This window comes from Astatotilapia calliptera, chromosome 7, assembly GCF_900246225.1.
Source record: "Astatotilapia calliptera chromosome 7, fAstCal1.2, whole genome shotgun sequence".
Classification (NCBI taxonomy): Eukaryota; Metazoa; Chordata; class Actinopteri; order Cichliformes; family Cichlidae; genus Astatotilapia; species Astatotilapia calliptera.
Window position 1 is genome coordinate 28,112,756 of NC_039308.1, and position 25,866 is coordinate 28,138,621.

Here is a 25,866-nt window from a genome sequence, read left to right on the forward strand (position 1 = left end):
CCTCGCTGGACAGGCCCTTACCGCATAACAGAGCGGACCTCCCACGCTGTCAGGCTCGAAGGGAAAGGTGACACCTGGTTTCATTACACACAGTGCGCTGCTGCCACCGAACCAGGAAGAACCTTAAGAGAGGTGCAGAAGGACCTGTCAGAAGGAGCTGCAACAGCATCACCAACCACTTGAGGGAGCCAAAACTCAACCTACAAGCCGGCTGGTTACAAAAGGGGGTGTTCTTCATACTGAACTAAACATTTTTATTTTTCTATTTTTAACATCTTTTATGACTTTGCTTTTATATTGGCTTGAGTTTTTAAGATTTACATTTTACATTGCAATAGTTTTAACCGCTGAAAGCTCATTTAAAGTTGTGTCACTGATACTTTTTGTTGCTCTTTAACTCCTAGAACACGCCCTTGGCGAGGTGGGGGGAACTGGACCACCTTTCTGTGCCCCATCATCCTCTATTAGAAGACATCCAAGCTAAGTAAACATGTCTTGGCCCTTTCCCCCTGAAATGACAGGCAGGCAAAGATGTTGCGTCTTTGTTTGCTTCCTGGCCCTGGGTCTCATTCCCATTAGCATAATCCTGATCTGTGAAGGGCCCCCGACACTTCTGACACCTTCAAGTTCAAAAGCTTCGCCCCCTTCTGACAGTCCCAATCTGACAAATGTAGCCCCTAGGGTCTCGCCCACCACTTCCTCTCCAGTTTTGCCCACGCCCGATCCATTTAGAAAGAAACGACACACGGTTACCTCCTGCACCCCAAGTACGACTAGAATGATTACTCTCTGTGTCCCCAACAATAAAAGTTGGGTAGTCGAAATAGATTTCGCTAGCTTCCCAGTCACTCCCGTCACCAAAGACCAAGGGGGGGATCTTTTTAACCTTGCAGTACATCTCTCCTCCTCAGTGTGGTATATAACCCTGGGAGGTTGGCATCAGTGGAAGTGGTCCAGTTTAGTGTCAGAAACGGACCTCGATTGGTCCAAGCACTCTAGGGGTCAGGCTTTGCACTGGAGAAACCAAAATATGCTCAGAATAGCAAAAAAACCGGATCTTTCAGGCTTAATTTTTACCCTAAAGGATCTGGCCTTGACCTCCTGTCAACAATTTATACTTGCCCCTTGGACTGATCGCACCGCCCTGTATTGGCAAATGGAAATATGCCCTAGCGTTGGTGCAGCTCCAAGCTCTGTAGTTAAAGATGATAACCCCACCTTTAATGGCCCTCCGGTGACATATACAAACGGGGGGAGAAACGGCCGAATACGCATTGTAGACACAAATAAAATGTCTAAAGATGACCTCTTCCAAATTCTAACCGGTATTTCTGGAGCAACAAACAACTGGTTACTACTAGCTGAACAAGCTGCTGACAAGACGGCTTCCGACTGCATAGTATGTATGGGAGCCCGCCCAACTTTAAGAGTTGTACCGGCGCCAGTCAATAGTGCATGCCTCCTGCATCTTATGAACAATACAAAACGAGGTCATTGCTCATATCTGGAAAACCACTTTCCTAAAACTCAACGCTCGGTCTCTAATAAACCACCTTTCTTTTCTTCAGATGTAGCTGTGAACAATTTCACTTGTATTAACCTGACTGGCAATGCAGTAAAACTAGGTAGCTTGAACTCTTCTTGGTGCACTGAGATGACGGTTATGAAACCAAACTTCCCGACCTACGGCTAGGGCTGATTTGTGGTGGTGGTGTGGCAATAACAAGTTATATGATGGTTTCCCTCGGGATGCGTCAGGTCTTTGCGCTCTCATAACTCTTATTTTACCTGTTTTAGTCACTCCAGTAGATCTCTCTATAGAAGTACACGAAGTTGGCCTCCCATCCTCCTCTGAACGCCGCTCTAAACGTTCTCTAATCCCAGGTTCAGCTCATAATCCAACCTATATTGATGCTGTAGGTATACCCCGTGGGGTCCCCGATGAATATAAACTGCGAGACCAGGTTAAAGCAGGATGGGCCTCGATACTTTGGATGGTTGAAATAAATGCGAATGTAGACAGAATTAACTACATTCACTTTAATGTGCAACTGTTGGCTAATTACACTCGAGATGGTTTTGAAGCTGTGCATGCACAGTTATCTGCCACTTCCCTAATGGCTTTCCAAAACAGGGTCGCAACGGATTTTCTCCTCGCAGAAAGAGGCGGAGTCTGCAGCCTTTTTGGTCAGGAGTGCTGTACCTATATCCCCAATAACACAGCTCCTGATGGTTCCCTCACTAAAGCTATTACTGGTCTCACAGCTCTTACTGTTAAAATGAAGGAACACTCGGGCGTTGATACTGCCATGTGGGACTCTTGGCTTAACATGTTTGGCAAATATAAGGCCCTTGTAGCTTCCATCCTAGTTTCCATCTCAGTTTTTGTTGCTGTCCTAGTCACCTGCGGTTGCTGTTGTATTCCATGCATTCGATCCCTCTTCCAGAGACTGATTGTTACAGCTCTCACTCCTGAGGATAAGGATCTCGCCCGGCAGATGCCTTTATTGGCTAGTCAACTTCCCACCTCCTCGCCAACGGATGATGAAAACTCTGATCGTGAGGGTGACGAACATTATCGTCTTTCTCTTGTTTAAATGCTTCTAGAATGGTTGTTTCTCTGTGGTGTTTTGTATTAGGCTTGTTATTAATTGTTTCCCTCACCCACTTCCTCTTGAAGGATATATCTGGTTGAACTGTGTCTGGTCGGGTTGTGAGGGTTAAGCGATGTTCTCAGGGTCTCCGGACTTAAGCCTGAGCGAATGTGTACTCCCACCACTGGATATAAATTGTTTTTTTTTCCACACCCCTTCCTCACGTTTTACCATATTCACTTTTGAATGTCCTTAGCAGTTACCGTTCTGGGTTTATTTTACTGTTGATTTATTCTTTCACATTTTCACGTTTATATCTCTCATTATTATAGTATACTCTGTACTCTCCACATTTTTATCATTACTTATGCTTTTTGGTTGCTGGGTTACAGGAACTGTTAATTTTGTGTCACTACCCTGGTTGCACTGACTCGTTGTATCCTTGTGTGCAGGACAGCTGTTACTGCTTTCGTCTGGAACCGAGACTGCTTGCAGCCGACCCCTGGGCAGGGTGGTGCCTGGACTCTTTTCTCCTCATCTGCAATGACAGATAAAGACAAATGATAAGACCCGAGGAGTTTTTCGAGCCAGGCTTCGACACGTCTCTGTGTTCCTTTGAATGTGACTTATTTTTGTGTGTTGACCCATTTAAGATGGGTCAAAAGGGGGATTTGAAGAAAATATAATCTGATCAAACATTATTCAGCTTTAAATATTGTTCAGCTTTAAAGTTACTGTGCAACTGTGTAATAAAAATGTGCTCACGACTTTGGCCTTGAGAGCGATAAGAAGCGATCGCCTCATCCTGCAGGTGCAAGATATCTGCAAGCGAAGAGACTAGAACACCCAAGGCCGATTTCCTTTTATGGAGTTGTTTTTCTGCTAATGCAGCACTTTCCTCACAACCCCCTCCTGTAAGTTTTAGAGAATATATACCCATCCTCACAGCAAATCTTGGGAATCTCCTGATGTGAGCTGTGTTGAGAGGTTGTCTCTGTCTCAATAAAAGTTCACTGATTCCCCATCTGCCGCAGGTGTCCGGTTGTCTTCATTCTCCGCCAGCCTGGTTAAGTCAATTCCTCCTTAACATCTAAAAGAACCTATTTAATGAAGGAAGACGGGTTCACTTTGTGTTTAATATTATTCTATTGCTGTTGTTGTTTTTTTTATATCCTTCAGGCACTTCACCCATGCCAAAGCACTCCCAGGCGGAAGATAGTCCTCCCCCAGCTGCTATCAGGGCAGGAGATGTTCACACCTGTGCGTCCAAACGGCAAATGAATCGTGTATGAGTGAAGCCACTGCTCCCGCACTGACTGTAACTCAGTCAGTTTTTCTTTTACTGTTATGCTGTTTTGTGGATCACAAGGTTTAAAACTACTTATAAACACACACTCACACACAAAGTAACTCCACCAGAGTGCCAATTTCGGGTCACTTTTGCAGGTCCAAGCCCGGATAAAGGAGCAGGGTTGGAATTGTGACATTAAAAAACAATAATTGCTAAAAGAAATTTAATTTGTAGTTCTAAATAAATTCTAACTGCATTTAGGACGTTTTTTACTCACTTTATGTGTCTTCCACGATGTTATTTCTCTCTCCAACAACGTAGGTTACAATTACATTAGCATGACCAATTATGCAAATTAGGCGATGACGTCATTTGGCGACTTCTAGCGACTTTTAGGACCGCCAATAGCGATTTTCCTTACTGAGGAGTTGGCAACACTGGTTACAAGTATCATCACAGCTAAAGGAGGCCGAGGAGTAACTAAACATCTGACTCAGTGAGCAAGAAAGTGCAGGAGGGACAGATGAAGAGGCCATGCTGCTAGCGAGTTGGCTACGAGCTAAGCTAAGGTAGCGCAGTGGTTCCCAAACTTTTTTTGCTGGGCCCCCCTTTGTTTTACAAGAAAAATGTTGCCCCCCCCCCCCCCGCACGCACAAACACATCCTCCAACCACACACACTCATATTTTGCTCCATTGCGGTTTATTTCACACCTCAAACATTTAGTAAACAATTAAGTAAATACAAGTAATCTGCAATAAGTTACAGGTAGTAAGAAAATAAACTCCTAACTCTTTTACGCTGCGTCCACACCTACATGGGTATTTTTGAAAACGCATCTGTTTGGTTCACACGTAAACAGCGAGATTTTTTAAACCTCCTCTTTTGCATTTACGTGTGGACGAGGAATACAGAGTTCGTCAGGCAACGTCAAAGGTATGTGCTTTTTTCACGTCACGCTGTGCGCACGTTATTGTTTATATGAGATGAATTGCAGAATGGCAGATATTCAGATTAACAGTATTTTGTCTCTATCTTCAGGTTTTACACGCTTACATATACACACGCAGTTACTGTTCCTCCATTTACAAAGTCAGAGGCGTCACGGTGTGATTATTTTAGTTGTAGTTGTTTGTTTTCCTGTGTAATAATATTCAACATTGCTATCAATACATTTTTCAAAAAATGCCTCTCTGTGCAAAATGGGTTTAAAAACATAAAAAAACTGTGGGATACTGTTTGTCCATGATTTGAACCGAGGGAACAAATCGTGGCAGGATCAGCCTGATATTATTTGTATCCCACTGTAACTTTACTGTATAAAGAGCTAACATCTCCAAAATGTCAGGAGTAGTTAGTCATTACAACAAGTGTTTGTGAACTAAAAATCAAGAATGTGGGATACTGTTTGTCTGTGATTTGAACAGCCCAGCGCTGCTCCTGACAAGGGAAAACCAATTCTGCAGTGGAGACCTACCTCGGCACTTGTGCAGGTGAAACCAAAGGGAAGATATGCTTCACACTTTGGGAAGGCTTGAGCTAGCGAAACAGTAAAGACACAGTGAGTGAATACTTTGGCAAAACAAAAACATTATTTGGCAGAAAATAGTGTTAAAAATACGTCCTCAGGCTTTAAATTCGCTTCACAAACACAACTGGATGGTCTGGTTCAGTTACTCAGATTAGAACACCTAATAGCACAGCTCTCATATTACAAAAGGGAAACAATTTTTAAAAAAGCCATTTATGAAAATTTTGGTTTTAAATTTGCTGTATGTACGGTTTGAAAAATGTGAAACCAGGCCACTCTGTTGACACACAGACATGAGTAAGAGCACTGATACCTGGTATTCAATGAACAAAATGTTCTGTTATTTAAATTTTTAAGTGCTCCACTGTGAGCACTGAGCACCTTTCAGAATTATAGAAAAGGACACTTTAAGCTAGACTGCATATTCTCCTGAAACAGATTATCCCGTTTGTTCAAAGTAATTCAAGTGCAGCGACCAGAGGACAGTTTATGGAAGACATTCGAAATGTCAAATTTAATAACGCTTAGTAGGCGTACACACATCCTGTAGGAACCGTTTGAGAGGTTGCTCAGAAGCAAAACTTTAAGTTTGATTTTATTTGTATTTTGTGCTGGAAGAAAAGACAAACACTCCAGAGAGCTTTGCTCTTGTAGGATTTCTCTGGGGAAATATTCCTTAGCTCTTCTTCAAACGGAGAACGAGATGAAAACGGAGAACGAGAGACAACCAGGGAAAAGCAAAGAAATGGCAAGACATAAAAAAAAAACAGGAGAGAAGGAACAGAAGGAAAGTGCCTATAAGAAGAGGAATGTAGACACAGCATTAGAGAGGATTCTCCACTGACTGTGTTTATGATCAAACAGATGAAGATAGAATGAAACATGTCAGAAAAATACCACAGAAAGGGTGTGATGATTTGTGGCTGATGCAAATGAAAAGCTCCAGCTCTGAGGGCTTTTGTCTCGCCTCATAATCCTCCCTGTACCCCGATCTCCCTCTTCGTTAAGCCCACATCCCCCTTGAATATCCCCACCCCTATTATCCCTCTCACTTTCACACATCTCTCTTCCTTTTCCCTCAAACCAACTTCAACTGTGCCATACTTTGCTGCTCACTCCCCTGCGACCCTCCCCCTCTGATTTTTCCCACTCATTTTACAGCTCCCACTCCCCTATCGCCCCCTCTCTTTTACATCAATCCTCCCCTCCAAACATTTTGGCTTCCCAGCTGGGACCCACCCCCCACTTTTCTCCCTGTGATCCCGTTAAAGCTTCATGTCAGCATTAGTCTCTGTTCGCACATATTAAGGCAGACAGCTGTTGTATGGGTCTTGTTAGAGGCATGAAGAGTCTAGGTCAGCACCATCATCTGTCTGTCCTGCATGGTCAATGGAGGGAAGTAGACTACCTCTTTATAGCATAAGCAGTTTATAGTTTTATATCAATGAACAGTACATGGGTAGTTGTGGTCATGGCTAGCTGTATAGCTGCTGCTTTCTTAACTGAAATGAGGAGAAAACAACCTCATTTATTTATTATTTTAAATTCTTTTAGTGTTTTTCTTCTAATTTTAAACACAGAAGTCTAATTGTTTGGAACTCATGACCTCCACATCAGTGGTGACCTTGGCCCCAGACATCTACACAAAACCCTTTCCAAAAAGATGAACAAAAAAATGCTGTTGAGAAACAAACTTTCTTTCAATTTAGGGCACTTAATCACACTGACGCCACTTTTCTCCTTCAGTGACTTTCTAAAGGTCATTTATGCCTTCATCTCATCTTAGTCTGACTATTTCAATACCCTTCATTTAGATGCTACAGCCAGCAGTGTTGGGGTCATTACTCGTTACAGTTTTTTTTGTATCTTTAGTAATGCCTTATGTTGCTTAAATGCACTCCAGATAAACGAATTCATCACACTACTAGTACTTTTACTTCTACATTACTCTGTAACATGACCTGAAATACATTATCACATAATTACCAGTTAACAATACATCTTTATACTATGCCCACATATTGACATAATTCCTTAATAAGTCCTTAATAACATGCAATGATGCAATGATCAAAAGGCAAAGTTTAATATTAGAACTACCAAGAGGTTAATTTTGACACCCTTGGTATTTTAAAAATCGTGTAACTCTGTTAAATTAAAACCAGCCCAAAAAGACTTAGGCTATTACCCCTGCGATTCTACTGTACATGTACAAATGGAGTGAAAAACCCACTTTTCGGGCAGTACACCCAGACCTAGAAGGTAAGCAGGGACTCCCATTCAATACAAGTTCTACTATTTGTTTAGGTCATGATTGCACCTTGTGACCGATATCCTAATTGTATTTGTGCAGTATACACTTTATTTTTACACTCCATTGATAAAAATAGGTTTCTTTTCCTAAAAGTCTGATCAGAAATGGGCTGGGAGATATATTACTTATCATTTCAAATTAGTTCTCTGACATTTGACAGACCTCTTGTTATGTTTAGCAAACAAAGAAATAATGCATCATGGGAAGCTCCCAGCAGCATAACTAAAGGAGGTTTCAGGTTCAGCGATTCTAGAGGTGGTCCATTGAAAATGATTATAGAATAACCAGTTCCCATTAATCACAAGTCCACTGTATGAGAACCTGTATGAGGTGTGGATCAAGAATTTTGCACAGCAGTATATAAATGCACAAGAGTGAAACTGGTCTTCAAATTGAAACCTGATAGTATGTGACAAAGCATATCAATGAAAAGCTCAAATTATACTTTTAACAAGAATGCTGAGACAGGACCTAAACTATGAAAAACAGATGTGATTTTATCCATTTCATCACTGAATACTGCTGTTTGGTCACAGAGATAAGCACACAGTGTCTTTTGGCTTCAGTGGCCTCGCACACTGGGTTTATGGCAATAGTAAGATAGTAAGATGTGTTGCCTCCAGCTCATCATTGTAAAGGCCACTTACTGTTACATTAAATGTACTGGGTAAGCAACATTTTTCAACATGCAGAGTTAATGTGAATATTTTACCCAAAGCATGCTATTTTTATAACCTAAGTAAAAAGGAAATTAAGGTGAGTGGAACAAAGTGAAACCAAGTGCAAGACACAGGCTCAAATGAATATGAGACAAGCACAAGAGTGTAAGAATTGCATTATTTGCTGGACTGGACTGAGAATATGTTGATTGCTTAAAGTGTGCATGGCAGAGTGAATGACAGAGTGCCCATTTTAAAATTTTTCTGCCTTTGAAAACTCTTGACCACATGAATGCTTTAGGTTCTATAGTATGTTATGTGTCACGGTTAAATACACTCACATAAGACGCAGACCTTCACAATAAAACAGGAAACACATACACGCAATGACATAACACACCAACTAAACACAGACTGGGGGACACAGAACATAGGAACATGAACAGAAGAATACAAACACCCAAGGTAACCAAAACCACAGAATACTAATAGACTAAACATAAACACGGAGTCGCAGACTCCGGACCATGACATTATGTCCCTTCATCTTTAATCTTTTCATTATTACGCCTCTATATATGTGTTTACATTCTTTGCTGGTCTTCCTCCAGTCCTTAGCCTCATCAAATTTCTGTCTTTTTTCAGTCACCTCTGCTTTCTTCATTGTATATGCATCACTTATCAACATTCATTATGTTTGCTTCCCTATCCTCATCGATATCCACACTAATACTTTCCCATTCTATTTTTTCCTTTTCCACTTGTCTCATCTCTTATCTTCCTGTATTTTTCTCCTCTTATGCGAACGTTTGTCCTTTCCTGTCGTCGTATCAGCCCCATCGCCTTTACAGATTTCCATTTTGGTCAGCGGTCCCCAACCCCCGGGCCTCGGAAGGGTACATGAGTCGTTTGGTACCGGGCCGCGAGAGTTGAGGCTCAGGTGTGAAATGTATGGTTTTCAGGGTTTTTATCGGTTTTCAGCGTTATTTTGTTATCGTTTTTATCGTTTACTCGGTTTTCCTTGGTCTTTTCACGTGTGTTATGAATACATTTTTTTTCGGTACCGGTACTAGTTTTATTTTGTTGTATTTATCCGCGACATCTTAAAGGCCGGTCCATGAAAATATTGTCGGGCATAAACCGGTCCGTGGCGCAAAAAAGGTTGGAGACCGCTGATTTTGGTTACTCATCCCTCTGCTGAGTCTGCTTTTCTCTGAGCTGAGCATTCCCACCCTGGCATCAGTTTGTTGGTTACCACGACAACCTCCTGAGCCAAGTTATTTATAGCAACAGATCACCATTAGTCCTTCCCAATACAGGCTGTATGTGGACACATTCTTTTTTTGTTTTTGTTTTTTTTATTATTTGTGCCTCAGTGTGTGAACTTTTGTTTCAGAAATATAGGTCATATATGTAAAAGACAAGTTATTCTAATATTTTATGCAACATTGAAACATCAAAATATGCATTTCCATTCAGTAATGTTATTTTCTGCCAGCAATGCTGGTTTTTTTGTGGTCCTGCTGGCTGTAGTGATCCAAGTGTGCAGTTTCCCCTGGCTCAGGGGAAAATTTGGCAAAGGTCAGCTCATTGCTCCGTTTTTACAGTAACAACTCTTCTGTTTTAGTTTAGTCTCACCGCTCCCACTACTGGTGCAAAATAATCCCACTGTGCATGACACCTATCAAGTGCCACTGGGAAATAAGGTAATTGACTGGCTGGTGAAAGTAATAGTTCACAGTGTAGCCATGTGGCACACAGAATATAGTCAATCAATCAATTACAAAGAACCTCCTTTCCTCAGGATGGATCTTCCAGCATGACAATGACCCAAAACATACCCCCAAGGCAACTAAGGCATGGCTAAAGAAGGAGCACATTATGGTCTAGCTAGGTGATCAACTACAAGAAGTGTCTTTATGTATATATATATATATATATATATATATATATATATATATATATATATATATATATATATATATATATATATATATATATATATATATAAGAACGTGTCCTTCGAGGCAAGTGTCTGCATTTGTAGCATCAAAGTATTTGTCTGTTTTCTCACTGTAAATTACTCTGTGGCTTTGACAGTAGTACATTTAAAACCTCTTCATTGTCTGCTCTTTATATTGCGTGCCTCTCCAACATCGATTGCAGCCAAGGCCACTGCTTCATGGCTGGCCTGTGTGGTTACCATGGAAACGAGCCCACAGCTTAGGAGTCGCCGAGAAACTAAACACCCTCCGATCAATAAGCTTCCCGAATAATGGGGTCGTAGACACACACACAAAACACAGACACACTAACCCGTCAGTCTCAGACCGACTCTGAGGCTCCATCAGTAAGTACAGTTGCACAAATTCAGCTTCTTATTAGTGTAGGAGAAAAGAGCGAGAGTCTTTTGAAACCCACTGAGAGACTTAACTGAGAGCATGGAGAGAGGAGTCATGGCAGTTGGCAAACTGCTGAAGAGGGAGATCTGGAGTGTGACTATCATTAGTCTCATACAATCCTGTGAAAAGAGCAGAGACGCTAAAATACAGAATACACATTGCACACATTAAAAAGGTAAAAATCATGCCTTTCTGCCATTAATACAATTGTGTGACAACAATATGAAGAGGACATACCACTATTGCTGATTTGTTACATGGGGGAAACATGGGACTTCTGGAGAATGTTACACATGTGAAGTAATATTGTAGTAATCAATAAATGACTACTAAAATCCCACAGTTGCTTCACATTTGGTCTAAAATCTACACTGTACAAATACTAACGTGATGTTAATAGGTGCATGCACATACATGGATGGATACATATACATATGCATGTGTGAAACTTTCCAGTTAAAGAGCATGTCACCATAATGAAGTGTAAAAGCAAATGTTAAAAAATCTGAACGAAAACTAAGGTATTAAAATGTGTTTTAGCATATATTTAATTTTAGGTAGAACCTGAAATCCATGGTTGCTTGAACAGAAGTAAAAGGCCTTGATCGGTTAGACTTTGGCAGACTCTTGCCTTACATTAGGATGTTGCATAAATCTGTGTCATTTCATTTCATTTTTCCCGTGGTCCCTTTCTTCCCTGAAGGCCAAACACTCATTTTTTGGTTAGTCACACTTTCCTTATGCATGCATGACTACCATGTTGCAGTACACCACAAGGACACACATATATAATAAGCCTTGTTATCTTTTTAGCTTACACTTTATGTGTATAAAAATGTTCTTGTTCATAAGAAGATTATTATTTAAATTGACTGTACTGTGAAAAGGTGCCCACGTGGAAAAGACAGCTGTAGTGAAATGATTCTGCAAAAATGTTGCGCCAGAAAAAATAGTTCCTGCTCTATAAGTGTAGTTCTCTTTACTACTGATTGTTTGGTGAGGCCAGACTTCAGTCTGCAGTGACCATCCTTTGCTACCTCTTGGTTCATACAAATGTGCAGGGCCTTGAAAGTGATTAATAAAAACTAACTCAAAGGAAGGCTGATATATTTGGGTATCAGTGCTGCCACTGGATTACAGATTACTAATAGATCATTATTATTAAAATACATTACCATATGGTTTTCACTGCCCTATGCATAGCCAAGAAAACAGTCCTCATGAACTGGAAAAATAAAAATAATCTTAATTCTAACCAATATAGAAATTATCTATTAGATTACATTAGTCTTGATACAGCCTCTGCCACCACATCAGATCAATTGCTCTGGGCTCCTTTGATCAGCTCCATCACCTAGTGGGGGTGGGGGGGTCATAGTTTGGTCCCGCCTTCACTGTTGTGATTGGTGTGGGGGTAGGGACAGGCTTAGGGCGTCGGGGGGTTCCCCGGAGGCATCTTCCTTGGGGGGCTCAACCCGGGGTAGCGGTCATGTCCGGTTAGGGGCTCTGTTGGCTCTCAGGTGACTGTTTCCTCGCGGCTGCGTGCAGCGGGGCTAGGGGAGGGTCTGTGCTGACGGACGTGGGTTACTGACCTGGTAGCCTGGCTGCCCCTGGGTGGGTCCGGGATGGGCGTGAGGTTCTGGGGGCGCTCCGTCTCTGGGCTGGGACCCGGACCGGGCCTCGGGGGCTTGGGTCCTGGTTGGTGTGTTGCCGGGGTTGTGGGCGGGTGGGTGCATGGGGGCCCAGCCCTGGAGCAGGGTGCCGCCGGTGCGTCGAGCCACCTGGGGGGCTCTTCAACTGGTGGGGGAGATTGTCACATCTTGCAGGAGCTTTCCTCTCCTCAGGAGCTCCCTCTGCAGGAGGGGGAGATACAGGAGAGGTGGAGGAAGATCTCAGCCTGGGTGTTTATTGTCTTATGTAGTCTGGAAGATGAGTGGATGGTGGGGTGGGTGCAGTTTTCTCTGTGGTGGGGTTGGGTGGACTGTCCCGGGCTCTGTGGGGCCGGGCGGCGCTGCTGCACTGGGCCCGGTCTGGATGGGCCTGGGCCCCCTTTCCCTGGCGGGTCGCGGAGTATGGGGGTGCCTACTGGGGTCAGCGGGGGAGCTGGCCCCAGGGAGGGGTCACTTGCCCCTCCCTTCCTTCCCTCCCCATCTCCAGCTGCCTCCCTCTTCCCGCTCCACCACAACCACCCACGCATGCAGGGCCTTGGAGTAGGGGTATGTCACCAGGGTGCAGAGGAGGCTACCCCCCCCCCCCTCTGTCCCCTTCTGGCTGCCTCTGCCTCAATTTTATCCCACAACTTAGACATTCACATTATTCACACTCTCATTACACATACATATAGGATCTTGGGGGTGGGCACGATACACGGAGTCCAAAGTACCATCAGGGTGTACACCCCACCCCTGGCATCGTTGCCCACCTCTCAATTTTAAATACACGTAGACATTGAGGGCTAGCAGGAGGGACCATGCGCTTACCTGCTGCTCTCTGGCAGGTAGCTCCATGCCCTCCTGGGTTTTAAATGCACCTTAGAACACACATGCATCAACATTACAATGAGCGGGTGGAGGGAGGTTTGGAGTCTTCTCTCACCCCCATTCTCTGCGACCTGCTGGAGCAGGGGGGCTAGGACTAGGAGGAGGAGTTGGCCGTCCGACTGCGGTCTGGAGTGTGGAGCCTTCCTGCTGCTGCGGAGTCGGGGCGGTCTGCCTCCCCCCACCGCAGGGAAAAGGGAAACACCACCTGGGTCTGGGTGCAGTTCCCCCCTCCAGGGGCGGGGGCACCTAGACCCGGTTTGTAGAGTACGCTTGGGGAGTGTGATCGTGTGTACAACGTCTCTTTATGTCTGTCTCCACGTTGGTTGAGTGTGGAGTAAGTGCATATGAGAGCATGAGGGTGGGAATGGATGTTTGTATCTGTGTGTGCCTGTATGTCTGTGTCTATATGTCAGGTTGGGTGTCAGGCGCCACCTCTCTGGGGACATCTCAGGCCCTCCAAGGTTTGGAGGCCTATCTCCCCCTACCACCACTTCCCCTGCCAGTGGCGGACCCCCTCAGACATCGGTGCGTTGGTGGTTCTTTGTGTCCGGGGATGGGCGTCCAGGTACACACCGGCTCACTCCTTGGCGGCCGCTTATCGGGGCCTGGAGCCTGGGGCTCGCTCGGGCCACTTCGGAGGTGGGGTGCCCCCGGCCTCTCGGCCTGGGGCTCGGTCACTCAGGCGCAGCTGGCTGCCGGCGGAGCTCACGGGCGCGTCACTGCAACTCCCCCTGGCTTCTGCTCCGCGGCTGCTGAGTGAGCCCTCATCTGGGACTCTCCTCAGCTCTTTCCGTGACAGTGGCGCAGCTGCCCCTCTGTTGGTCTTCCTTGGTCTCTTGTGTTCTGGGGGCCTCTGGTTGTCTGGAGCCTTGATCTCCTCCACACCTGCTTCACGCCCTGGAGGACGGGGCTGTGGCTCCCCACACCCTCTAGCAGATTATTACATGAAGGAACCTTTTAAAAAACAAAAAACAAGCGCGTCCATGCTCACAGGTGTACACACGGGTGATCACACCCACAAACTACACCCTTTTTGGCTCCTACCTCAAAGCACACTGTGTTCTGTTGATCTTATGTGCTGCACAATAATGTTTAACATTTAGAATTTACTGTCATATTCCCATATATCATTGTGATGTTGTTTATTCTATTACTCTTGTTCTCTTCTGCTTGCTTTCTTTTTTCTTTCTCAGCAGGTGATCCAGGTGATTGATATATACATTTTTTTTTCTCTGCCCGTTCTGTTGGTTTTTGTCTTTTGCCCTTCTCCCCGTCCCTCTTCTCAGCTGTTTCTCTTTCCCTCTTTCTTTCTCCCCTTCTTTCCCCCAGTCAAGTCTGTCCCGTATTCAGTAAGTGAAAATAAAATAAACAATAAAAGGTGAATCAAATGGACCATTACGGCAAGGCTGGGATGGTCAGTTTGGTAAAGTAAATCCGTTGGGCATCTTTCTTTGCCTTTAGACAACAATTCTGATGGCAAAAGAGCCAAACGGGACAGGCCAAAAGAAAAAAAAAAAAATACATTACGATTATTAGAAATTACAATATTAGAAAGTTATAAATCAGGGTTGATTCAAGCATGTTTTATTCATATAGCACCAAATCACAACAACAGTTGCCTCAAGGTGCTTTATATTGTAAAGTAAAGACTCTGCAATAATAAAAAGAAAACAGAGGAAACCCTAAGAATCAGATGACATCCTATAAGCAAGTGTTTGAGCGACAGTGGGAAGGAAGAACTTCCTCAGTGGGAGTTGCTTTAAAATGTGCTCTAAAAGAAATTTGAGTTGAATTGAGTAAACATTTTAAATTATTCTTCAGTGACTGACATGAAATGATTCTATTATACATTTATTTGTGGTTCAGCCAGAATATTTCTTACACCCTAATAACCTTGATGGGTGTATAATCACACGTCTTTGTTGATAATTGTTTCTGCCCACCTGTCTTCACATCCTCTTTTCTACTGTAATAGTTCCCCTTGTTCTTTTTAGCTTTTTTGCAGAGGAGTAAAGCTGGGTACTATGTAACCCCATCATCTAAACTGTAGATGAGCACCATATATATTTAGACTCTTGACTCCAAACTCAGTTTAGATGTTGGATTGCACTCCAGTCATCTTCTTACCACTATGCTTTATTACTGGTAAAACACTATACTATGCTGCTGAGTCTGTGTCAAGCCTCTTTGGCAGATGGGGAGCATAACAGGTATAACAGGCATAGATTATATGAGATGACAAGCGTGCTGTGGGATGCAATGAAAGCAGATATTGCTCTGTGTGTGTGTTTGTACAGTATATGTCAGTTTAGGTGCATATAAAAATATTGATAAAAATGTAATTATTTTACACATCAGAGTCTCTGATGGTGTTAGTGTGTGCTGCTGTCTGATGCTCCAGAAAGACCTGTGAGAACTACATGGCAATTCTCATGTAATTTCTTTATTTGGGCATAGGCTGATGTCTCCACAGCAGATGTCTTCATGATCTTCATGGATAAACAGTAGAGGACACAGGTAAATGTAAATTAGATTCAGGTGTGAAATCTCCTTTTACCCTGAACATATGACCACCAAATATGTGAACGCTAACCATAAATCTGCTAAAACAGCTGGTAGCGGTGGGGTTAAATTCTTACATTTCCCAGAAAATAATGTATCATGCTCTTGTTGTAAATTACTGTTCAGAATATTGATTATGTTTTCAGGGAAGGGGATTTTCAATATCAGATTACTACTGTAACAAACACTGTGCTCTTGCTACTCTAATGACATCCTGTGTGCTCTGACCACACCGGGCTGTTTTGTTTGACTGTTTGAATAACTCTCAGTTGACCTCTCTCTTGTAAACCAGTTTTCCCAGCTGACTGACTCTGACTCTTGTAAATTTAGTGCAGCAAAACTGGACATGCTGGAACATCTGGCCTAAAGAATCATACTGGTTCAAATACAGTATTTCGTTTTTTAAATTCTGCGTTTATTGAAGTTCTATCAGTAGCAATTAAATGTTTAATCCACCCAGTTCAGTATATTATAGGACTCAAACAAATAAATGCTTCATCATGCCAAATTCAGTAGCATATTAACCAGCTATATACAACATTTACAATCAGGATGTGTCCTGCAAAGCAGCCAGTAGTAACAGCACATTTATTTTAATGAGGAAACACCAAATTTTTTGTACAAGTGTCAACAAAATATTAGTAAACAAAACACAATCTGATTAATCTGAGACATTCCAGCAAGAGGAACTTGAAAACTATCACAACATATTCCCTCCTGATGAGCCATAGATATACACTCACCAGCTGCTATATTTGGAACATCTTGCTAGTACCGAGTCGGACATGCTTTTTTCTTCAGAACTGCTTTAACTCTTCATGGCAGAGATTCAACAAAGTGGTGGAAATGTTCCTCACAGATTTTGTTCCATATTGACTGATATGATGTGATAGCATCACACAGTTGTTTGCTATGAATGTGAATCTCATTTTCAACCACATCCCAAAAGTGCTCTATTGGATTGAGATCTGGTGACTGTGAAGGTGATTTGACTACAAAAAACTCATTATCATGTTTAACAAAACAATTTGAGATGGTTCGAACTTTGTGACATGGCATGTTATCCTGCTGAAGTCAGCCATCAGAAGATGGGTACATTGTGGTGATAAAGGGATGGACATGATCAGTTACAATACTCAGGTAGGCTGTGGTGTTTAAGATATGCACAGTTGGTACAAACCAAACTAAGCTAATGCTAAAGAAATATTGCCCCTACCATCACACCACCACCACCTGAGCCTTAAAGACAAGGCAGAATGGATTGATATTTTCATATAGTGTACAATTCTGACTTTACCATTCGAATGTTGCTGCAGCAGATTAGACTTATTAGACCAGGCAACCCTTTTCCATTTTTCTATCATCCAATTTTGGTGAGCCTGAGTGAATTGAAGCCTCAGTTTCCTGTTCTTAGCTGACAGGAGCCACACCTGGTGTCCTCTTCTGCCGCTGTAGCTGATAAGCTTAAAGGTGTGACGGGGTATAAGATAAGATAAGATAAGATAAGATAGAACTTTATTAATCCCTCGGGTGGGTTCCTCTGGGAAATTCGACTTCCAAAACAAAGCACAGCAACGACCGAAGTTACAGTTACAGAATTGTTATATATATATATATATATATATATATATATATACACACACACACACACACACACACACACACACACACACACACACACACACACACACACACACACATATATAAATACAGAGACAAATATAAATAAAATATACGAAGGGGATAAATAGAATAAATAGGAATAAAAAAAAATACAAGTGAATTGCACATTTCAAGTATTGAGTCTATTGCACTGTTGACTATTTACAAAAAGTATTGCACAAGGTATTGTACAGTGAGGTGAAGAGGCACTACAGCTTAGTTGTTCCCCCCTCCTTTGTCCTCCTGTCTCCCCTCCCTCTCCCCTCCAGAGAGGAGTTAAACAGTCTGATGGCGTGTGGGACAAAGGAGTTTTTAAGTCTGTTAGTTCTTGTCTTGGGGAGAAGCAACCTGTCACTGAACAGACTCTTCTGGTTGTTAATGGCCGTGTGCAGAGGATGCCTGGCATTGTCCATAATGTCCATCAGTTTCTTTAATGTCCTTTTCTCTGCCACTGTCACCAGAGTGTCCAGCTTCATGCCGACCACAGAGCCAGCCTTCCTGATCAGTTTCTCCAGCCTGGATGAGTCCTTCTTTGCTGTGCTGCTCCCCCAGCACACCACAGCATAGAAAAGTACTCCAGCAACCACCGACTGGTAAAACATCCTCAGGAGCTTCCTGCAGATGTTAAAAGACCTCAGCCTCCTGAGGAAGTACAGTCGGCTTTGGGCTTTTTTATACAGGTGCTCTGTGTTGCATGACCAGTCCAGTTTATTGTCCACCCACAGCCCGAGGTACTTGTACTTGTTGACCACCTCCACCTCCTCCCCCTCTATCTGAACCGGCAGTGGACCTTCTCTGGACCTCCCGAAGTCCACAACCAGTTCCTTAGTCTTTGAGGTGTTGAGTTGCAGGTGGTTTGTGTGACTCCATGCGACAAAGTTCCTCACCAGACTTCTGTACTCCTCTTCCTGATCATCCCAGATACACCCCATGATGGCCGTGTCATCTGCAAACTTCTGAATATGGCATAATTCAGAGTTGTAGCAGAAGTCAGAGGTGTACAGGGTGAAGAGAAGAGGGGACAGCACAGTTCCCTGTGGTGCTCCTGTGCTGCTGACCACAGTGTCAGACGTGATGTCCTTCAGCCTGACGTACTGTGGTCTGTCGGTGAGGTAGTCGGAGATCCAAGCCACCAGGCATGGGTCCACCTCCATCCTGTTCAGTTTTTCCTGAAGCATACAGGGCCGGATGGTATTAAAGGCACTGGAAAAGTCAAGAAACAGTATCCTGACCGTGCCTTTTCCCCCATCCAGGTGTGAGTGGGCTCTGTGTAGGAGGTACAGGATGGCATCCTCCACTCCGACACCCGCCTTGTATGCAAACTGTAGTGGGTCCTGGGCATGTTGTACCTGTGGTTGGAGGAAGTTGAGGAAGAGCCGCTCTAGAGTCTTCATAAGATGTGACGTCAGTGCCACCGGTCGGAAGTCATTCAGCTCACTGGGCCGGTTCTTTTTGGGGACCGGGACGATGCAGGATGTCTTCGATCGTGGCTCAAGAGTTAGGAGTTCGCCTTGTAATCGGAAGGTTGCCGGTTCGAGCCCCGGCTCGGACAGTCTCGGTCGTTGTGTCCTTGGGCAAGACACTTCACCCGTTGCCTACTGGTGGTGGTCAGAGGGCCCGGTGGCGCCAGTGTCCGGCAGCCTCGCCTCTGTCAGTGCGCCCCAGGGTGGCTGTGGCTACAATGTAGCTTGCCATCACCAGTGTGTGAATGTGTGTGTGAATGGGTGGATGACTGGATATGTAAAGCGCTTTGGGGTCCTTAGGGACTAGTAAAAGCGCTATATAAATACAGGCCATTTACCATTTACCATTCCATAGGGCGGGTATGCATCCAAAGATGTCCTTCTGCACACATACCTTTTCCTCTGATCTCTGGCATCAACATGGCATTTTCACTCAGATAACTGCTACACACTGGATATTTTCTCTTTTTTAGTGCACTCTCCCTGGAGTAAACAAAGCAGAACAGAACAAATCACTAGGTTCTGAAATACTCGGACCAGCCTTTCTGGAACCTTCACCCATGTCACATTCAGAGTCACTTAAATCACCATTATTTGCATTATTATTTAAATCTTGGCAGATTGCCTTGACTATGCTTACATGCCTAAATGCACTGAATTCCTGTCATATAACGAGTATTAACAACCAGCTGAAAAAGAGACCTAACAAAGCGGCTCGTTAGTATAAACATGAATTTCAGTCTGACTAACAGGTTACAGTATTTTAGAAGTACCACAAACATGCCTGACACTAAAAAGTAAAATGTTGCTAGACAATATTCTTTTGATGAAGTTCTGGAGACCAAATGGCACGTGTTAACCCAGGAGTCTTTACAAGTCCATCCAGCTGTGCATTCCTATGCAGCTGTCCCATGGTATGTCATCATCACATGAGAAAAAGCAGAAGCAAATGGAAAGTATTTACTGTAAATGCATTTACTAATATCATTTCATGCTGCTGTTAGTTTTGAGGCTTTTCTTTACTGAGTCTGTTTTTTTTTTTACATTTTGGATCATTCCTAATTATCTTTGCATTCTTTCAAAAGAAATGTGACTACATCTGGGTTCTTTTTTAATAACACATTATTTAAGAAAGGGAATTTTTTCCCTTTTTGCAAGCTAAATTACTGACATTTAATTTGTTTGTGACAGGTCCAACATTTTGAACTTGAAGTTCTCTACTACTTGTATAACATACAAATAACTTACAAATCTAATTTAATACCTCATCTAGCATATTAGCTCATGGATGTGCAGTCCCGTACTTAAAACTATGACCCATGTTTTGTTTTTAAATTTTTTTAAATTATTGTTATTGTTTATGCTTCAGATAATGTGTTAACTTGTACCTAAAACCATTCAGTACCAATCACGATTGTCTTCCTCTAGGCTATCACTGCCCCCATTTAGTACCAAAAATTAGATACAAATCCATCCATAACATTTTGCATCCCCTTTGCTAATCAACTTGTGCTGTTTGGACATTTCTTGATTTTTACTGTAATATCAGGTCTTATACCTGTATTTACATGCTCAGCTTGGTAGGTGTGACCTAAAGCTACTAAGAAAGAAGCGGAGGAGTGAAAGAACTGGACTCAAAATGCACAGGACAGGAAGATGGGGAGCCTGAGCATGGAGTGTAATGTAGCATGCTCGCTGAATCTAGATCACTGAACACACCAGTGTTTCTTGTAGCAGTGATGAATACTGTGATTTGGCTTAAATGCATCCGTCCCAGTTATGGTAGCAGTGCTTTCACAGTGCTAATGCTACAAGTTACTGGGTTGGAGAGGTGGGTATTTAGTCTATCCTTTGAGACAAGATAAATTATTCAATAAGCTACACTTTGGGGAAAAAAACATGGATAAGAAGTAGAAATGGTCTTCCCTCGGGAAGGGAAACCAGAAAATTCTGTTAGAAATAAATACCCAGCCAAATCAATGTAACATGTAATGTATAATTAAGCACAAGATTCAACCATGATGTAATAGCGCTATCAAAATGAACTGTGGTTCTATCCATCAATGTGTTTTATTCTAATTAGTCATAGAAGTAAAATCTTAGCCCAAACCCTCCCTAGCATAACCATGCCCCTGTACTGAGGAAGTGATCATGTATGTATGAGTATGCGTAATACAAAAAGGGACAACGCTTTAACAATTGCCCTTGGCAATTAATTAAGCATAAAACCCTTCAGAATGCTTCTTATTATCAGAATATTTCTTTGGTTTATCACTGGGTTTATTATATTTCAGAAGGAATTTCGCCTCTGGAAATTGAGGCATGTCCTAAAATTGAACTCTTCAATATAAATTTCACAGCTATTTTAAAAACTGGTGATCGGTGACTAGACAACTGAGAAAATGAGCCTTATGAATCAATGGAAAAACAGCTGTGACATTTACTATGGTTTCAGAAATTACACATTTATCTAGTGGCAACTGTTGGATAAATATAACCATAACCATAAAAATAACAGCTACATGCATTCGCAGCAAGAAAGTGCTTCAGTAAAATCAGCTCAAAATCAAAACGCAACTATATGCAAATACCCCCCACCCCATACTATATTACCTGTGTTTAAAGAAATAGACCAAAAATGAATAGAACAGGAAGATGGGGACCCCAGCATGGACTGTTGAACTAAATTTGTTCAACCGTGTTAAAATACAAGGTAGAAAAGATCTCTGGGCATGAAACGTTTGAAAAAGTGGGATCCTGTACCTTTGTCCTACTAACAGATTCACCATCGAGAGGGTGCAATATGTCACTGAGGATCTCTCAAACCTCAAACTCACAAAGTTGTGTTCTACTGTCCTGTTGCTCATCTGCACTCATACTGGCCATATGTGCAGTTTTATTGAAATTGTATTAAACAGACACTTAAAAACATTGGCCACACTACAAAAAGTAGAAAAAATCCTTCACAAATAAGCAATCAAAAACTACCAGTGTGCTTCTATACACATCAAACTGTCTCCCAATTATTTGTACTCATTCAAAACCCCAACACAGCCACTGCTAACAGTGACCTGGGCCCTGTTTCAGGAAGCCGGTTTAGAAAACTCAGAGTTAAAAACGATACGCAGGGTTGAGTAACCCCGAACTGTCCAACTCGGAATATTCGGTTTCAGAAAGGCTGATAACAATTAGTTCAGTCAACGCGGAGTTGCTTTAACCCCAAGTGAAGCGCGCGGACGAGGATACATAAAGCCCTGATAAGCGGAGCACAGATTAAGCGAGTCACCATGGAGACGGAGGGAAAGAAGGCGTGGTCAATGTATTTTACAGCGCTTGAGGCCGAAATTCTGATGGCAGCATATGCCGATAACACGCAAATTCCGCGGAAAAAAGTAACACAGCCACAGCTGCGAAAGACAGGGAGCATGCATGGCAAAACATAGCCGACAGAGTCAATGCGTGAGTGTTAATATAAACATTGATCTAGGGATTTCCACCCATTTAACACGTTATTTTATCATATGTTATTTTATTTGTTATTTTATACATTTTATTTTGTGATGTGATGTGAGCGCAGGTGCAACCCAACAGGCCCCAAACGTTCCTGGCAGCAAGTAAAAATGAAATAGAAAAATATAGTCCAAACAGGTAAGGTGTAATTGTATTATGAGCCATAGTGCTTGGTCTGTTTGTCCGATGTAAATCGATTGCAGTTAGAGGCTACATTAATTTCCTTTCTGTGAGCACTTATTGAAATTATCTGAGCACATTACAAGTACATATTTGCTTACTCTGTATGCTCAAATGTGGCCCGTTATAGCCAACAGAAAAAAAGCGGAGGCCCGAAAAACAGGTGGGGGTCCTCCACCACCACCACTCACAGAGGCTGAGCAGTTGGCCCTCAGCCAAAACAGTGGGCGCCCTGTGGCCGAAGGCATCTCTGCGGGGACATCCTCTGAGTCAATAACCCCGCAAGACACAAGTGCCTACATAGGGGGTAAATTCAAAATAATACATGATGTGCATACATCCTTTCTTCACAGTCACCTTTGCAGTGCGACACATTCATTTGATAAACTCTTTACCATAATGGATTATTTTGTAGTGAAGTTATTTTCCTACTGATTTTGCCTTCCCTCAGTCTTGGTTGTCTTTGAGAGCATAATGACAATGAAGTGTAAGGTGATTGGTATGTTTGTTAATTGCCATTTGGTCCCTTGTAAGTTATAAGTGACCTGTATAAACCTCATATTCTATCAGTTGATGGTGGTGGTGTACTGCATCTGGTGCAGCCTCCTGTTGAGCCAGACCAACATGCAGTTGTGAGTAATACTCCACAGATTATATGAGTGTACAGTAGAACAGCAATGTTGTCTATTTCTTTACTACAGGAAAATAATGAAGAAACATTGACAGCTGTTACAGAGGAGGAAGCAACAGAGACACTTTATGAGGTTTACATCTTTTAATACTTTGTGTACAGGAAATACAGGCGACCAATAAAGCCAGTTGAACAAAAAATCTGTTTATTCTTCTTTCAACATGTTGAGGTGATGGGTCAAAAGAAATGATTGTGACATATGGTGTCTCTGACTGCGCTTCCATCTTGTATGTCCGTGGGAGGGTCAGGATGTTCATGGTTTGGATCACTGCTGATGTTTGGTTCAGAAGGACAGTGTTCTCCTCTAATTGTGGCAATGTTGTGAAGAATCACACATGCCACAATAATGTCACATGCCCTTTCTGGGGTGACCCTGAGTCTTTGCAGGCACTGGAACCGGGCCTTAAGCATTCCGATAGTCATTTCAATTCTGGCTCTTGTCCTGCAATGAGCCAGATTATATCGCTGCTGTGGGCCCGGTTCAGGGTCAGAGTAGGGGGTAAGCAAATAGGGTAAACATGGATACCCCCTATCACCAAGCAAGTAGCCAGTGAACTCTCCTAAGACAGAAGGATACACTTCAGTTCAAATGTCCCTGAAGCAATTGGTCTTTATATATTTTAAAGTATTCTCAACTCACCATGTCCAAATTTTGTGCTCAGTGTACATTCACGGAATATTTGTGAGTCATGGACAGAGCCTGGCCACTTGGCTTCCACATTTGTGATAATGTTGGCAGCATCACATATGATCTTCACAGTGCAGAGAACACAAATTAGCATCCATTACTATGATGAAATAATTTGTTAGTTTGAAATGCTACAGGGAACTATGTACCTGTACATTAATGCTGTGGAAAGACTTCCTGTTCACATAGTCTCCTTCATTTACTAAAGGAGCAATGACTGGAATGTGAGTGCCATCTATACAGCCAATCACGCCTGGGAACCCTGAAAATAAATGTAAAATTTAAGTAGTAGTCCAAGTATCACCACATCATGAATTAAGTTTTGGTCATCCTGATACCTGCAATTTTGTGGCATCCCTCTTTGATGAATCTTGTGGGTCTATGACCGGGGAACACCACAAACGAGTACAGGAGACGTTTCATTGCAACTGTAACATTCCTGACTGCCCGACAGACGGTAGCCTTGGAAACGTGCTCAGCGTCACCAATATTATACAGAAAGCTCCCGTCTGCAAAAAACCGAAGTGCAATACAAATAATATCTAATGAACTGAGAGCATGTCCGCGATGTGTCACATGCGTAATATATGGCCTGAGGATGTTATTCAAATAACTTATAGATTGTGCTGAGAAACGGTAACGTTCGCACAGAAAATCATCAGGAAATGATAAAATGTCCAAACGCGCTCTGATCACTCTCTCCCGGCGGAGAGCTCTGCGGAGAATTTGGGCTTCACGATCTACTGGCTCTTCAAGGAAGTGACACGCCATGTCCGACACTTCCTACAGTCAGGTTTCCGACAAAGGGGCGGAGACAGTCAGGGTTAGTTGTAGTAAACCTGCTAGGGGGCAGGTTAGCTTCACGGCGTGTGTCGTCATAGTGACTCACTCAGGCTTCAGCTGAACTCGCTTTGTGAAACCGAAAACCCAGAGTTTTCGTTAACTCAGGGTATACTTACTCAGTTTTTCCACTAAACCGGCTTCCTGAAACAGGGCCCTGTAGGTATGTCTAAAACTAGCATAACACCAGGTAACAAATCTATTCAGATAGGCACATTATGTCATTAAGAAAATTACTATTAAAAACATTAGATAAGATTGTACAGAAAAGGAATGGGGCCACCCATATGCGTTGAATGAACTCTTTTCAGAAATTGTAACCTGTAATTTGACGTTAATCCCAGAATTGTCACTTTTTTTCAGAATTCTGTAATATTTATAATTTTCCCCTTGGAATCCCGAATATAAAAAAAGTCTCAAAACTAAAGGAAAAAAGTTAGAATTAGGCGTTAGCCCTACATGGTTTAGAGTAAGAGCACTCCCCTTTGAATGGGGCTGAAAAATCCAGAAGCATAGCTACTTCAAGGATTGAGGCTATTGGATAAACTCGGTTTCTGTGGAGGCGGGTCTAACACCAACGAGGAAGTAAAGTGTGCCCATACTGCTTCTGGAGGAGCTCCACATCTGATGCGTACAGGCAACATGGAGAGGTGTGTGATATGATTTGCATAGAAAACTTTTTGAAAGTGCCCTTTTAAAGACGCTGTTAGTAATTTCAGGCATATATAAATTATCACATATTTGGAATTAATGTGTGTACATTTCATCGTCAAATCCACCTGTGTCGACATCTCTGTGATATAAGCAAAAATGAATCTGAATTACCTACAGTATCGCAAAAATCGTGTTTGTTTGTTTTTTACCAAACACGAGCGCCGGTATGAATCTTCAGAATTCAATCAGCAGCACCCACATCTCAGAAAGCATCCACCTGTGAACG

General features: G+C 42.7%; 1 protein-coding gene across 4 annotated transcripts in view; it reads left to right on the top strand.

Moving 5' to 3' along the window:
- Positions 1-25,866, top strand: part of plppr1 (phospholipid phosphatase related 1) — a 131,946-nt gene that overhangs the window by 43,133 nt on the left and 62,947 nt on the right. The window contains exon 1 of one of the 4 annotated variants that reach the window (XM_026174202.1): positions 25,472-25,576. The exons of the other annotated variants lie outside the window; for them this stretch is intronic. The gene's annotated coding sequence lies outside the window, so the exon portion shown is untranslated. Of the gene's footprint in view, positions 1-25,471; positions 25,577-25,866 lie in introns of those variants that run through there. 4 annotated transcript variants of the gene reach the window in all.